Genomic DNA, 15,079 nt, shown 5'->3' with positions numbered 1-15,079 from the left:
CTATCTCTTTGTCATTCCCACGAGCTTTAACAGTGAAGTCATAACAATAATAATAGTTGTTCATTAATTCATCACTAATTCTCTATCGTGATCAGATACTGTGCTAGGGAAACAGTCAAAAAAGATCCAATCCTTCTGGGCAATATGAACACAACAAAACATTTATATTACAATTAACAGCCTCTTTGAGTCCCACACCAACCCAGTGAGGAAGGGTTAATCCCAAGATAGTAAGCAAATGAGGAAATTGAGGCTCTACAGATAAAGTAGCTTCCTCCAAATCACTCTGTTAGGCAGCTGTGTGCAGTGGGTGGAACTCGGATCTTCTGATGTTTTAAGAACCCAGAAGGCTTCCCTTGCAAAGCATAAGAGCTTAGGCTGAAATGTGTAAGGACTTTGGGGTTTTCTAGAGATGGCAAGACCCATGTTAACATAAAAGAGGCAAAAATTCTGAAGAATAAGCCCTTTGCAATTGAGAATGAGGTACAGGAAAAATATGAGTAAGGGGTGAGATACTATTTCACACCGACTAGGAAAGCTATAATTTAAAAAAAAATAAAAATAACTAATATTGTCAAAGATGTGCAGAATGTGGAACCCTTGTACAATGCTGGTGTAAATATCAAATATTATAGCTGCTGTGGAAAACAGTTTTGGTTTCCCAAAAAGTTAAACTTAAAATTACTATATGACCCAGTAATTTCACTCCTAGGTAGAAACCCAATAGAATCAAAAACAAGGACTCAGAGAAATACATGCACATGCATGGTCATAGCAGTATAATTCACAATAGCCAAAAGGTGGAAACAACTCAAAAATGTATCAGTGTAAGAATAAACAAAGTATAGTATATTCATGCAATGGAATACTACTCAGCCATAAAAAGGAATGAAGTGTTGATATATATGCTACAATGTATATACATGAACTTCAAAAACATTATGTTAAGTGACAGAAACCAGAAACAAAAATGTGGTTGCACAACATTGTGAATATACTAAATGCCACTGAATTCTACACTTTAATGTGGTTCATTTTATGTTACGTGATTTTTGCCTCAATAAAAAGAAGAAAGAAAAATGAGAAAATCCCAGACACTCTGGTCCCAAAGCTCATAGTGATCTTGTTTGGACATGGCCCTGTTACCTCTCTTACTTGGTTCTAATCATGAAACTAGCACCAAAATGGAGCTATCTATGCCAGAAAGCATAGGAGTTAAGTGCAAATAACCTTAAGAGGAGCCATTAAACAATCAAAATAACAAAATTCTTTAAAATTGTTTCATATTCCCATTCTTTTTTTTATTTCAGCATATTATGGGGGTATAAATTTTAAGGTTTTGAATACTGCGTATTCCCTTTCTTGCCAATAAAGACATCTAGCCAGCTCCCAAATCCTTAATATTTAGTTTCTAAGGCATAGACTAGGATGAGAAATTTCTTTCTTTACAAGATTAGTGGCAGGGGCTGTGGGGCTGGGAGTGACTTAGGAGGGAGAGGCAGAGTGGCAGGAATATAGATAGCACGGACGAGGGGATGAGGAAGGATGAGTCAGAAGACACAGGGAGAGAGACTGAAGCTACTATGTACATAGCTACACTCCCTGATGGAAAGCAAACTTCTCTCAGATCAAGGGGCATGTCTTATTTATCACCAACAGAACCTATTATAGAATCTAATTTATAGTAGGCACTCCGTAAATATTTGTTTAATAAATAAACTATAAAGGAAAATACATTTGAGTTTCACCCTGCTGGCCTAACTCATGAATCATTTGCACTTAGGAAAGGGCAATGCTAATAACTAATTGAGCTCTTTTGTTCATCCAATTCATTTATCTAACCATCCATCCATCCATCCTCCTTCCTTTCAAAATTCAGCAAGCCTTTATTGATTGCTTACCCTTTGCCACCACTATCCTAGAAGCTGTGGCTACAGATATGAATATGATGGAGTCCCTGCCTTGCAGAGGAAAGTGGAGCTAGAGACGTAGGCAGAGGCTGGGCAGCCTAGGTCTCAAGAAGTACAGGGGAGCCAGGCAGGTGGAGGGGTTCCCTGGATGGCCCAGCCACAGAAGGAGCCTTGTTGCGGCAGGTGACATGGAGAAGACCAGGGAAGCCCCACCCTTCAATAAGCCTAGGAGACAAGGACAGAGTTAGAAGGGGGAGACAGAAACAAGAAGACCAAAATCCAGAAAAATTCAAGAACAAAGTAGGAGCAAAAATTAAGGAGAGAGAAAGACCCAAAATAACAGCTATAGTTGAACCGTGGCTCCCACCCTCATCGTTGTCGGGTGCTGGTCCCATGGATAAGTAGTAGGTGCACCTGAGTTGGAGACAAAGATGATAGTGAACAGTCACTGCGATGACAGACCAGGAGTGTCTGTAGCTCCGAACGGCCTCTGTAGGCAGGATGGTCTCCCAAAGGTGCCCACTCAGTCCTCGTCTTTGGAACCTATGAGTATGCTGTTACATGACAAAAGGGACTTTGCAGTTGTGATTAAGTTTACGGACCTTTAGAGAGGGAGATTATCTTGGACTATGGAAGGGTCTAGCCTAATCACAAGAGCCCTTAAAAGCAGAGAAAGGTCTAGAGTAAGAAGTATGTGGCAAAAGAAGAATTTGGAAAAATGGGAAGCCCAAGAGGCGCTCAACCTGCTGCTGCTAGGGAGGGAGAACTGGAAGGCATGAGAAGGAGTGTGAACGGCTCTAGGAGCAGAGGCTGTCTTCCAGACGACAGCCAGCAGGGAAATGGGGACCGCGACCTGACAACCCTGAGAAACAGAACTGGCCAGCAACCCAGCTGAGGTCGCAACGGATGCACTCCCCAGAGGTTCCAGAATGAGACATTTCCTTTCTGACGCCTTGACTTCAGCACCGTGAAGCTCCAAGCAAGGGACCCAGCTGAGCCACACTGTGCCAGAGTTTTGACTTACAGAACTGTGAGATCAGCCGGTGTGGTTTTCAGCTGCTAAATGGGTGGTAATTTGTTATGACAGCAATAGAAAACCAACATCCTGCCTTTAACAAGACTTTGCCCCACATCAGATGAAGCAGTGAGTCGTCCCTCTGGAGCCAAGATTGTTTGTTATTATCCTTGAAGTTGAGAGCCCAGACTCTGTAGTCAGGCTGCCTGGGTTCAAATCCTGCCTCTGGCAGGTACGGCTGGGAGATATTGGGTCAATCTTTTAATCTTTCTCAGTGTCCTCAGCAATAAAACTCTGTACCTATCTTATGGGGCTGTTTCAAGGAGTAAATGAGTTAATATCTGTAACTTGGAACCGTGCCTGGAACGCAGTAGAAGCATTTGATCAACAGCAGATTTTCTCCTTGCAGTACATGCAGTGATTTGACAGTTGGTCCCAACTAGATCTCCACTTTTGGGCCAACATACTCATTCTGCCTGGTGCTGTGAGAGTGGGTTGAGGGGAGCTGCCTCACCAAAGGCACGTCTCCCTGGGGTCAGTCTGCACCCAGTGTCTTCTCATTCCTTGGGAGTAGAGCATGGTCCCTCGCTTCAATTCAAGACAACTTTGATGGGCCATCCCAAGGTCTCTGTTGCAGCGTTGTGGCAGTTCGACCTCTCGCCTGTCCTGTCCTGCTTCCCTCACTCTCTCGGGGTCTTGAAATCATTCCCGAAGACACCTTCTGCACACACAGAAGTCTCAGGGTTTGTTTCCCAAAAAACCTGACATAATACATGTCTCTTTCTCCCCTTTCTTCCTTCTATTCTTTTTGCTACTATGATTTGCAGACCATACGCTATGTGCCATGGCACTGTTCTGAGTATTTCATAAAACACTTCTAGCTCTTACAGCTGTAAGTCAAGGTAGACATTATTAGCTCTGTCTTACAATGAGGAGTTGAGACATTGAGTAGTTACACACCTGGACAAGATCAAAGAGCTGGCAGGAGGCAATGCCAGAATCAGAACCCGGGTAGGTAGAAGAGTTCAAAGCTGGTGGCATGCTGCTTGTTGTACTGCATTGACTAGACTGCCCTTAGGTCAGACCTTTGGGACATGAACAGCATCTTTGCTTGGGCTTGAGTTGGTACTGCCTTTGGATATGGAGCCCTGAGCTACCTTTGCTGCCTTGGGGGGCTTTCCTTGCTTCCTACTCACACAGTTCTTGTTGGGTGCTACCATTCTCCTAAGTGGGACAGTCAGTGGGCCCTGCAGCTGAAGCCCTTCCTGTCCTGAAGGAGGGTAAAGCTACTGTGTACCGTGTGACATTTTCTCTTTAAGTGCACAACGTGATGTTCTTCTGGACCCAAAGCCCTTCATCTCAGGACTGAAGGCCCCGCCCACATAAATACTCATCCGGCTCTATCACTTGAGGACTGCTCTTTGGTCAGACAGGTCAGGGAATGGCCAGTGGCCAGGCTCATCCTTGTCCCTCAGTCTGGACTCCCACAGACTGTGTCTGTGCAGTACACATAGTCCATAAATTTATATCCACATAATCTCTGCACAGGAGACATATAACCTTAATGACATTATCCTGCCACTTCATGCAAGCTAATATTGCAGAAAGCTTTATGTTCAAGCATGTGCATCACAGCAGTGTTTATAGAAGCAAAAGAACAACAAGGAAACAATCTAAATATGCAACAAGAGGAGCACAGCTAAATAAATGTGAGCAGAAAGTATTCTGCCATAAAAAAATCATGTTTTCAAGTAATATTTAATGACTTGGAAAATAGTTCAAAAATATTAGTAAGTGGAAAGGATAGAATAGTAAACACCTTCATTACACTTTGTCACTAATTTTGAATATAATATACCATTAGGAAAAAAAGGCTACAATAAAACACATCAAATTGTTCATAGTGCTTATTTTAAAGAATGTAGAATTGTATGTATTGTTTTTATTTTCTCCATTTTACATTATTGTATTTTTCAATTTTGTGCAAATAGTGGGATCTGCTCCTATGATCAAGAAAACCAAAACTTTAAAAAGATACAGAAAAATCTATTTTTAAAAAGGACTTTTTAACAGTTGGCAATAGAATACATTTTGGGTCTTATAACTTAACTCAGTAGAATCCAGGGGGTTATGAGCATTTCTTGTTCAGGTTTTTAAATTTTAAAACCTGCTCAATATGTGTGGTATGTTTTGTGATTGGTTTTCAGTCAGTAGTTCATGGTATTAGATGACTATATACCAAAGCAACCCGATCATTCTGATTATTAAGTTTTAGGATATCCTATGTGCCATTCTCATCAGTTTGTTTTTTTTGTTTTTTTTTTTTTTTGAAAGGATATGGGAGCAGTGAAATCATTCAAAAAAGACTCCATGAGTAAATAGCTCATGCCAGGTCCTGGCTTAGACAGATATTTAGGATACAGGAATCAATGTGTTTCTAAGATCATAATGTATTATATTATGTGCTGCCATTATATCATGTACTAGAATTATGGGTGTACGAAGTGGAATAGCCAACTCTAGGGTTGTCAATAAATACTACATGGGAAAAGTGATTTCTCAACTGACTTTTGAAGAATAAATGAGGATCTATTTATTTATTTTCTCAGTATACACTGAGAAAAATGAGAGATGGTCATTCTAAAAAGAGGCAATTATATAAGCAGAAGTACATAGCTGCAAAGATGCATGATGTGTTAGGAAAATTTGTGAAACGGGTAAAATATATGGCTGCACAAGTAGAATGGGCCAGATTAGGAGGGAACCTGAATGTTGTGTTAAAGAATTTGTAGTTTGGTTTCTGAAGAAAATAGGACATGGGGGATAATTTCAGCGGCAGTACAGAGCATGGATGTGGTTAGATGTTTCAGCGATTCAGCATAAACACACTTACATTTTGACAGCTTAATGAACTGAAATGATAGAAATACCCGAATGAGTCACAATACGATTATTTATTAGCCTATCTAGCTTATATCCCTGGTTTAGACACTGTGAATAATATGGAAAGGTTAAGAAATATTTTTTTTCTATAAAGTACATTTGTAGCTTCTCAAATGAAGAATGAAGATACTTTAAAAAATAAATATTGTTTTGAGATAAGACCAAAATATTTAGCTTAACTATTAAAGAACAAAAGAACTGAGAGCCCCAAGATCCTTCCACAATGCCAGTATAATTTATAGCATAATTATACGGGTGGATTCCCATTTCCCACATTGCTATACTAGGCAGTACCGATCGCCCAGCAAACACGGAGGCAGGTGTGACCCACTGAGACTCACTTTGTGTCTTGGGTTCTCAGAGGTGCAGCAAGTCCCTTTGTCAACCTTCGTGGAGTTGGGGTCACTCAGCATAAAGGAATGTCTCTAAGAAGCAAGACCTGCTTTACCTTTGAGGGAGGACAAAACAAGTGGTTTTACAGGGTGTGTGTGTGTGTGTGTGTGTGTGCGTGTGCACGCATAATGCAACGCTTAAAAGAGTGGACATTGCATTCAGATGGCCCAAGCTTACATCAAACTTTGCCACACACCAGTTCTGTAACTTTTACAAATTTAATATTAATATCTCTCTGTGCCTCAGGGTCTTGTAAAGTAGGTATGATAATAGCAGCCACATAGGAATTCTATGAGGATTTACTATAAAGCACTTAGAATGATGCTGGGTGTATGTTAAACAATTGATAAGGGTTGGTGATTACTATTATAAAGATCCATAATCGTGAGCCAATGAGCCAGGGAATTGGAAAGGAAGAGACTTAACAGGAAAATGTGACTCTGAGAAAATACTGGGAGGGAAACGTCAGGGAGCAGAGGCCTGGGTCTGAACATCATCACTGCCCCCTTCCCTCCCTCCCTTCCTCCCACACTCCATTCCTCCCTTTCTCTTTCCCTTCTTCTCTCTTCTCCCTCCCTTCCTTCCTCCCTCCCTCCCTCCCTGCTTCCTTCCTTCCTTCCTTCCTTCTTTCCTTCCTCCCTCCCTCCCTCCCTCCCTCCCTCCCTGCTTCCTTCCTTCCTTCCTTCCTTCCTTCCTTCCTTCCTTCCTTCCTCCCTCCCTCCCTCCCTCCCTGCTTCCTTCCTTCCTTCCTTCCTTCCTTCCTTCCTTCCTTCCTCCCTCCCTCCCTCCCTCCCTGCTTCCTTCCTTCCTTCCTTCCTTCCTTCCTTCCTTCCTTCCTTCCTTCCTCCCTCCCTCCCTCCCTCCCTCCCTGCTTCCTTCCTCCCTCCCTCCCTCCCTCCCTCCCTCCCTCCCTCCCTCCCTGTTTCCTTCCTTCCTTCCTTCCTTCCTTCCTTCCTTCCTTCCTCCCTCCCTCCCTCCCTCCCTCCCTTCCTTCCTTCCTTCCTTCCTTCCTTCCACAATTATATACTGAGTGACCACAATGTGCTAGATACTCTTCTAGATACTACAAAATTGCAGTGAACGGTGAAAGAACTACTTTAATTGTGAATTGTACTGCAATAAACATTCAAGTGCAAGTGTCTTTTTGATGAAAAGTCTTTTCTTCCTTTGGGTAGATACCCAGTAGTGCAAATGGTAGGTCTGCGTTTAGTTCTTTGAGGCAATTTCCATACTGTTTTCCATAGAGGTGTACTAATTTGCAGTCCCACCAACAGTGTATCAGTGTTCCTTTCTGTCTGCACCCACACCGGCATCTGTTGTTTTGGACTTTTTAATAAAAGCCATTCTGACTGGGGAAAGGTGTGGAACTGGAGACCATTCTCCTGAGTGAAGTATCTCAAGAATGGAAAAATAGACAATACACGTACTTACTATTAAATTGGAGCTAACTGATGAGCACACATGTACACACAGGGAAGTAAAACTGAGTGGAAATCTCCCGGAGGGATGGAGGAGGAGGGCAGGGGAAATAAACCTACCTAATGGGTACTATGAACACTATTTGGGTGATGGGCACACCTACAGCCGGGACTCAAGCATTACAAAAGCAACCCATGTAACTGAAAACATTTGTACTCCCTTAATATTTTGAAGAAGAAAGAAAGAAAGGAAGGAAGGAAGGAAGGAAGGAAGGAAGGAAGGAAGGAAGGAAGGAAGGAAGGAAGGGAGGGAGGGAGGGAGGGAGGGAGGGAGGGAGGGAGGGAGGGAGGGAGGGAGGGAGGGAGGGAGGGAGGGAGGGAAAGAAAAGAAAGAAAGGAAGGAAGGAAGGAAGGAAGGAAGGAAGGAAGGAAGGAAGGAAGGAAGGAAGGAAGGAAGGAAGGAAGGAAGGAAGGAAGGAAGGAAGAAAGAAAGAAAGAAAGAAAGAAAGAAAGAAAGAAAGAAAGAAAGAAAGAAAGAAAGAAAGAAAGAAAGAAAGAAAGAAAGAAAGAGAGAGAAAGAGAAAGAGAAAGGAGAAAGGAAAAAAATGAACAAACTGCCTTCAGAGTCCTTATACTCTAGTGAAGGAGACAAACACACCAGTTTAATGCCAGATAATGTTGACTGTTATGAAGAAAACTGGATGGATTAGATCTTGCACTTTTTTCCTAGGAATGATTCCAATCTCAGCAGGGAGTAAAGTAAATGCTAGGCCAGTGGGGAGACTGGTGTCCTGTGAGGGCAACACGGGCGTGCCTGGGAGCTGTGCTAGGTAGGAAAACCAACCCTGCGCTGCAGCCAGAGAGATGCCTCCCCTCTTGTCTTCCATGGCAACATCACCCTTTGCTCTCAGATCTTGCACACCCAGCACCTGGGAATCTCAGGAGGGAGCACATCACCCTGGGTTTTGAGATTCCATCTGCCAACCTTCTCCCTCTAAGTAAGTGTAGTCAATGTCCTACATGTGCTTGGAATCTCCACAGCCCTGATGACCAATCGCCATGTGAGGGTGTCTCCTAGCAACACTCAGGTCATGTGTGAGCAGGTGTACAGGACCACCAGATACCAAGAGGAATGGGGCAGAATGTACCAGGAGTTTGTGTGACAGTAAGACCAGAGCATGTGAGCATCCTCTGTGTTCCCAAGTACACTGGGAACAGAGGGTGTGATGGTTAACGTTATGGATCAACTTGGCCAGAGTACCCAGATATTTGGTCAAACACTAGTCTAGATGCTGCTGTAAAGGCATTTTTTAGATAAGAGTAATATTTAAATCGGTAGTCTTTGAATAAAGCTGATTGCCTCCATAACGTGGGTGCACCTCCTCCAATGAATTGGATGAGCCTTATGAGAAAAAACAGTGACTTCCCCGAGGAAGAGGGAATTCTGCCTGCAATCTGCCTTTCAGCTCGAGCCGCAACATCAACTCCTCCCTGGGTCTCCAGCCTGCAGGCTACAGACATAGCAGAGGATGAACAAGGATACCTAAGTCACATCTGGATAACTCCCATCCATCCTTCAGATTTAGTTCCAACGTCGCCTCCAAGGTGATGCCATCCTCGGGTTAGATGCACTTTGACGTTTTGTTGTAATTGTTTCTGTATGTTTCTTGGGCAGTTAGGGTCCCCTCTTATTCATATTTATGTGCCTAGGGCCTCACAGAGATCCTGACCTCTAGTGACAAGCAACCAAACAAGATCACAACATGAATGCAATGACTGCTCAAGGAAGGGACATGCCTCAGTCATCTCCGAATGTATCTAGTATCTGACGGACTGCTAGGCTTTCAGTAAGTTGTAATTGAACTGAACTAAACTACCTCCTTGTCCACTCCCTATCAGTGGCTGGTTGTACCTGAGAAGGGGTGTGTTATGGGTTGAACGCATGGTTGAACTGTGTCTCCCCCAAAGTTCACATGTTGAATTCTTAACCTTCAGTATATTAGAATCTGACTTTCTTTGGAGACAGGGTCTTCATGGAAACAAGTTAAGATGGGGGCATCGGGGTGGGCCCAAATCCAATATGACAGTGTCCTTATATGAAAAAGAACTTTGGATGCAGAGGGATGTGTGGAGACGAGGGAGACAGCGTGCAGAGACACGGGGAGATGACGCCCACCCACAAGTCGAGGAGAGAGACCTAGAACAGATCCTCCCTTACACCTTTTGAAAGAACCAACCCTGCTCACGCCTTGATTTTGGACTTTTAGTCTCCAGGACTGGGAGATAATAAGTTTCTGTTGTTTAAACCACCTGGTTTGTGGCACTTTGCTATGGCAGCCCTAGCACCCTAGTACAGGGAGTGGCCTCAGTGACAAATGCCTCCTTTTCAGTCTACCCTGTCATCCAGCCACCAACGTGGCTCCTTCCAAGCCTTTAATATTTAACCACTTCGGTACCAGCATTGACTATAGTCAATAGCCACAGATGAAGGTGCACAGCGCAGTGTCGACTATAGTCGACAGCCACAGATGAACAAGAGCGTCGACTTTAGCCAGCAGCCGTGATATGAAGGCGCACAGCCAAGCATCAACTTTAGTCGACAGCCAAAAGCTTTTACTTTTATCTCTGTGGTTGCAGTGTGTACATTCAGCTAATAAGTTACTACGAATCTGTGACCTTTTTAAACAAGTCCTTAGTAGTAGTTATTATAGTTATTCTCCTAAAGCTGCCTGTAAAGTAAAACAAGCTTTCAGTGCTTTAAAGCTTTCCTCATCTCACAAGAGCAAAACGGATTTGTCGTCAATGCACAGCACAAACTGTCGTGCGGACTGTGAGTGCCGGCTGTGGGCAAGGTTTCACGGCCGGTGAGCGCTGTACAGAAGTGGTTAAGAAAGAAGCTGAATGTTTAAGCCACTGAGATATCATACCATCTTGACCAACTTGTTTCCTGTTAGCTTCCCTACTTCCTATCACGCCTGGAAAGTGCACTGTCTCTGAGAACAATGATGGGCACACAGTAGGCATTCACTAAGCATTTGCAGAATGAATGAATAAGTAATAAACACACTTGCTGCAACTTCCTTCCAGCACGAGAAAAACAACCTTCTGTGTCCTGTTCGACTCTCTTAGATCAGCCTCTGCATTCTGCCCGAGCCCCAAACGCCTTTGAAGTTGTTATTTATTCCTTACCAGGTACCCTGATTCATTAGTGGTTTCCATTAAAGCCGTGGTTGAAAAGACACTTTCATTTGAAACCCGCGAGCGTGGTGTTTTTGTTGGCTGGCTTCTCCTGCTCTGAAATAATTACTTTTTTTTGAGGTGCTGAACTTTCTCATGTTTGTCTCTCCTCCCTGACAGCCCTTTCTTTGATCCTTTCTGGAAGGACTTGCCCAGGCCCATTTAGTAATGCCAGAGGATCTTAAAGGAAAATAAATCATCAACTATGCAGGCTGAAAAAGACCCTAGGAGACGCTTTTGTCCAAACCCTTCACTTCCAGTTGAGGTTACAGTTTTCCAAATACACCTCATGAATGGCAGTAGCAGCAGTAATAAAAATAAGAAGAACATTTGTCATATACTTTTCCATTTGCAAGGGATTTTCAGTTGTATGATCTTATTTCATACTACTTTAAATCGAGGGAGATAGCGTGGAGAGTAAAAAAAGAGTATTTTTCTTGGCGTCAGGTTTAGGATGGCTAACCGGTTAGAATTCTGGCCTTGCCACTTCCGTTCCGTTAGGAGTTTGGGCAAATCACTGCACCTTCCTGGCCTTCTACTTCACCATCTGTAAATGGGGACGACAGTCTCTGTCCCTCAGTGAAGTTCTGAAAGACAAAGAATGTTAAAGATCTTTGAAAACCACAAAGGGCTACAGAAATATAAAAATATAGTAATTTTTGATTTTGGCTTTTCCTTTTATTTAAAAAAATTCTTTTTTATCAGTGGAACAGGGACAGTTTTTAAAAGGAGTTTTATTTTTAAGTGAAAAATGAGTAAATTTGTGCCAACTGTACACGGTGCCAATTGAATTCACAGTGAGAAGCTTAATATATCAGGGATGCCACTTACATCATAGCATTCATTAACGTGGTCCTGAAATTTGAGACGCGTTTGTGTGTGACTATCTGTCTCCACCACCACTAAATTGCTTTCTTTTTTAAAAAGAAACACATTCTTCTCTCTACCCCTGTTTTGTTTTATTTACTCTTTCTGGTTTTAAAAAGTTTACTTTTCCGTTCATTCTGCAAATATTTATTGAGCCCTGTGATGGATACAAGTCAAAGTACGGGGTTATACAGCTATTTTATTATTAACAAGACAAGTTCCTGCCATCATGAAATTTAAATTTTAGATGGAGGAGACAGATGGCAAATGTAAAGTGCATGTATAGTAGGTCAGATTATGATACACATGAGAGAGAAAAATAAAGCATGGTAGCAGGAGAGAGAGAGCTTGAAGGTAGATAGTAAGACATAGGAACACTGCACAGAACAGAAGGAAGTGGTAGAAAAGCCACGGAGATAGCGGAGGGAAGAGCAACGAGGCAGGGGGAAGAGCCAGTGCAAAGGTTCAGAGGCATGATCGTACTTGGCATGTCTGGGGAACAGCAAGGAGGAAAATATGACTGAGTTCAGTGGATGGTAGGAGAGGAGTGGGATATAAGGTCCAAAAGATAGTGGTGCTGGGGGTGGGAGTGGCAGAAAGAACCCTGTAGGGTCATGTAGGGCCTTTTGTAAACAGGCGTGTAAGGACGTTGTCCTTAATTGTGAATATGAAGAGAAGCCATTGGAAGATTCTGAGTGAAGGAATGACATGATCCAGTTTATTTTGTTAAAGGATCACTTCAGCTTCCATGTTGAAAATAAACTATCATGGGGGGGGGGAGTAGAAATAGAGAGGCTATTTCAGTACTCCCTGCAGAAGCTGAAAGAGGCTTGGACTGGTGTGTTCACAGTACAGGTGATGAGAAGTGGTTTGTATCAGTTAGGATAGGCTATGGAATGCCCGAATAACAAAAGATCCCCACTCTCTTAGTGGCATAGAACAAAGGTCTATTGCTTGCTAAGGTGCATGTGTTCGTGAAATGTCTGTGGCTCTAATTCATTTTATCTTTACTGCAAACACAAGTATCTTCCATCTGGACGTCACCAGTTGTAAAAGAGACATTGGCCAGAGTGAGCCACAGGACTGCCCCCGAGTTCCGCACAGCAGGGATGAAAATGCTTCTCACAGAGAGAGGACCATCACACAGAGAGAAGTCAGGGTAGCTGGATAACAGTAACATCATCTACTACAAAATAAAATTCTGGTTCTACTTTGAAGAGAGAGACAACAGATTTGCCATGGATTAGACCTGGGCTAGTGACAAAGAGAAGTGTGTGAAGAATGACCTCAGGGTTTGGCCTGACCGGCTGGAGAGCCAGAGTAGTGACTTTCTGAGATGCAGGTGGCTATGGAGGAGCAGGTCTGGGGCATGCTAAGCTAGAGCTGCTCATTAGACATCCACGTACAAATGGCAAGGAAGCAGCTGCACATCTGAAGTTCAAAGAAGAGGTTCAAGTTGGTGACACAAATTTGGGAGTCGTGTTCAAGGTGGACAGAATAGAAAGTACAGAAAAGTATGTATACAAAAGGAAATATCACACAGAACTGTATTTGAGTTTTAGAAGCTACCTCTAAGGTCACTCAGCCATGAGAGACAGGAAAGATATCACTTGGGAATTTTCAAAGTGTGACCATAGGCTTGTCTCATAGAATGAACATAACAACATCTGTACAGTTGTGTCTGGCTTGGGCAGCCTAAGATTCCTTCGCCCACAGCTTCCCGCTTGGACTCTCTGCTTCCCCCGCAGTGGCCGAGCTGGTATTCAGAGCCAGGCCAGTCTACCTCCTCCTGTTATTTCATGTAATTGTTACCATAACCCAGGTCTCTCTGACTTCAAATCTAACTCTTTCTACGAATCTCAATTTCTCCCGTCACTAAAAGCCACACCCACACCCTTAGAAGAGTAGTTTTATGGTTTAACTGTTATAAGAGTTCACAATGTGCCCAATCCATTTTAAAACACACAAATAAGTCCTAAACTTCAAGTCGCAGACTTTTAAATATGAAATCTAGAGGCTATATAGTATAATGATAAATTGCATGCAAGAAGCTCTTCTGAACAGTCATCTGGTCTCTGAGGTCCTTTGTAGCAATGTACTCAGCCCAGACTCCACAAACCGTTCCCCAACACTTGCTCTGCCACGAGTTCTGTGCCAGGCATCTTGGAGGCTACAGAGATAATAAAGAATTTGTTCCTGCTATAAGAGAACTCATGCTGTAATCATCCACCTGTTATAGTTTGGAGCAGCTCCATTATAAACCCTTCCTAATATTGATTCAAAAATTCAGCTCACTGTAACTTCTATTCATTGGCCCTTCCATAGTCTAATACATGATTAAGTGCCAGAGGGTATAGATAGGAGGGAAGTTTCCTCTCCCCTAACCCTGTTAGTTTCTCTACAAGGCAAGGGAGTTACCAGCTTAATAGTCCATCGTGGCATATTTGCCAGTGCACAGAGTCAGCATGCATCAAAATGTTGCATAAATGCACATGGGTCTTCCCTCTGTGTTTCTCCATGCAGCGGGTTGAAAGCTGAGCTAGAGCCCACTTGGTATTCAGCTCTTGGGATCTCCTCTCCTTTCTGCCTTGCATGTGTATCTGACGAGTATGTCATTGTTTTGTTTTCACGATCAGTGCAGCAAGCCAGGGAGCTTGTGATCTTAGGATCCACTGGGACTTCAGGGAAGGTAGAAACCTCGATGGTTGTATACGTGAGGTTTTGCTCTAACCCAGCTATACCATATATATACCCTTGAGGGGAAAAAACACACTGACCCAATCAATAACAAAATGCTGGTTTTGTTTCTTATTTTCATTGCTCCTTGTAAGTAGAGTTTTCCCAAGAACTTCACAAGGAAGGTGTCACTGGGATGAGGCTGAGATTTGGGTATTCTTGGCATTCTTGGCTATACTGTCATCAGAACCTTGTCCCAGTGTTAAAAGAAGGAATCTCTAATGATAGTTTCCTTGGCTGTGCAGATGCTTTTTAATTTGATCAGGTCCCATTTGTTTATTTTAATTTCTTCTGTGATTGCTTTGGGGGTCTTCTTCACAAATTCTCTGCCTATGCCAATGTAAAAGAGTCTTCTCAACATTTTATTCCAGAATTCTTAAGGTTTTGTGCATTAGGTTTAAGTCTGTTACCCATCATGAGTTGATTTTTGTGAGAGGTGGGGATCCAGTTTCAATCTTCTGCATGTGGATATCCAGTTTTCTCAGCACCACTTATTGAATAGAGATTATTTTCCCCAATGTATATATTTGTCTGCTTTATCAAAGATTAGATGACAACAG

This window comes from Microcebus murinus, chromosome 10 (assembly GCF_040939455.1).
Source record: "Microcebus murinus isolate Inina chromosome 10, M.murinus_Inina_mat1.0, whole genome shotgun sequence".
In the NCBI taxonomy this organism is placed as follows: Eukaryota; Metazoa; Chordata; class Mammalia; order Primates; family Cheirogaleidae; genus Microcebus; species Microcebus murinus.
Note: the sequence above shows the minus strand (reverse complement) of the source record.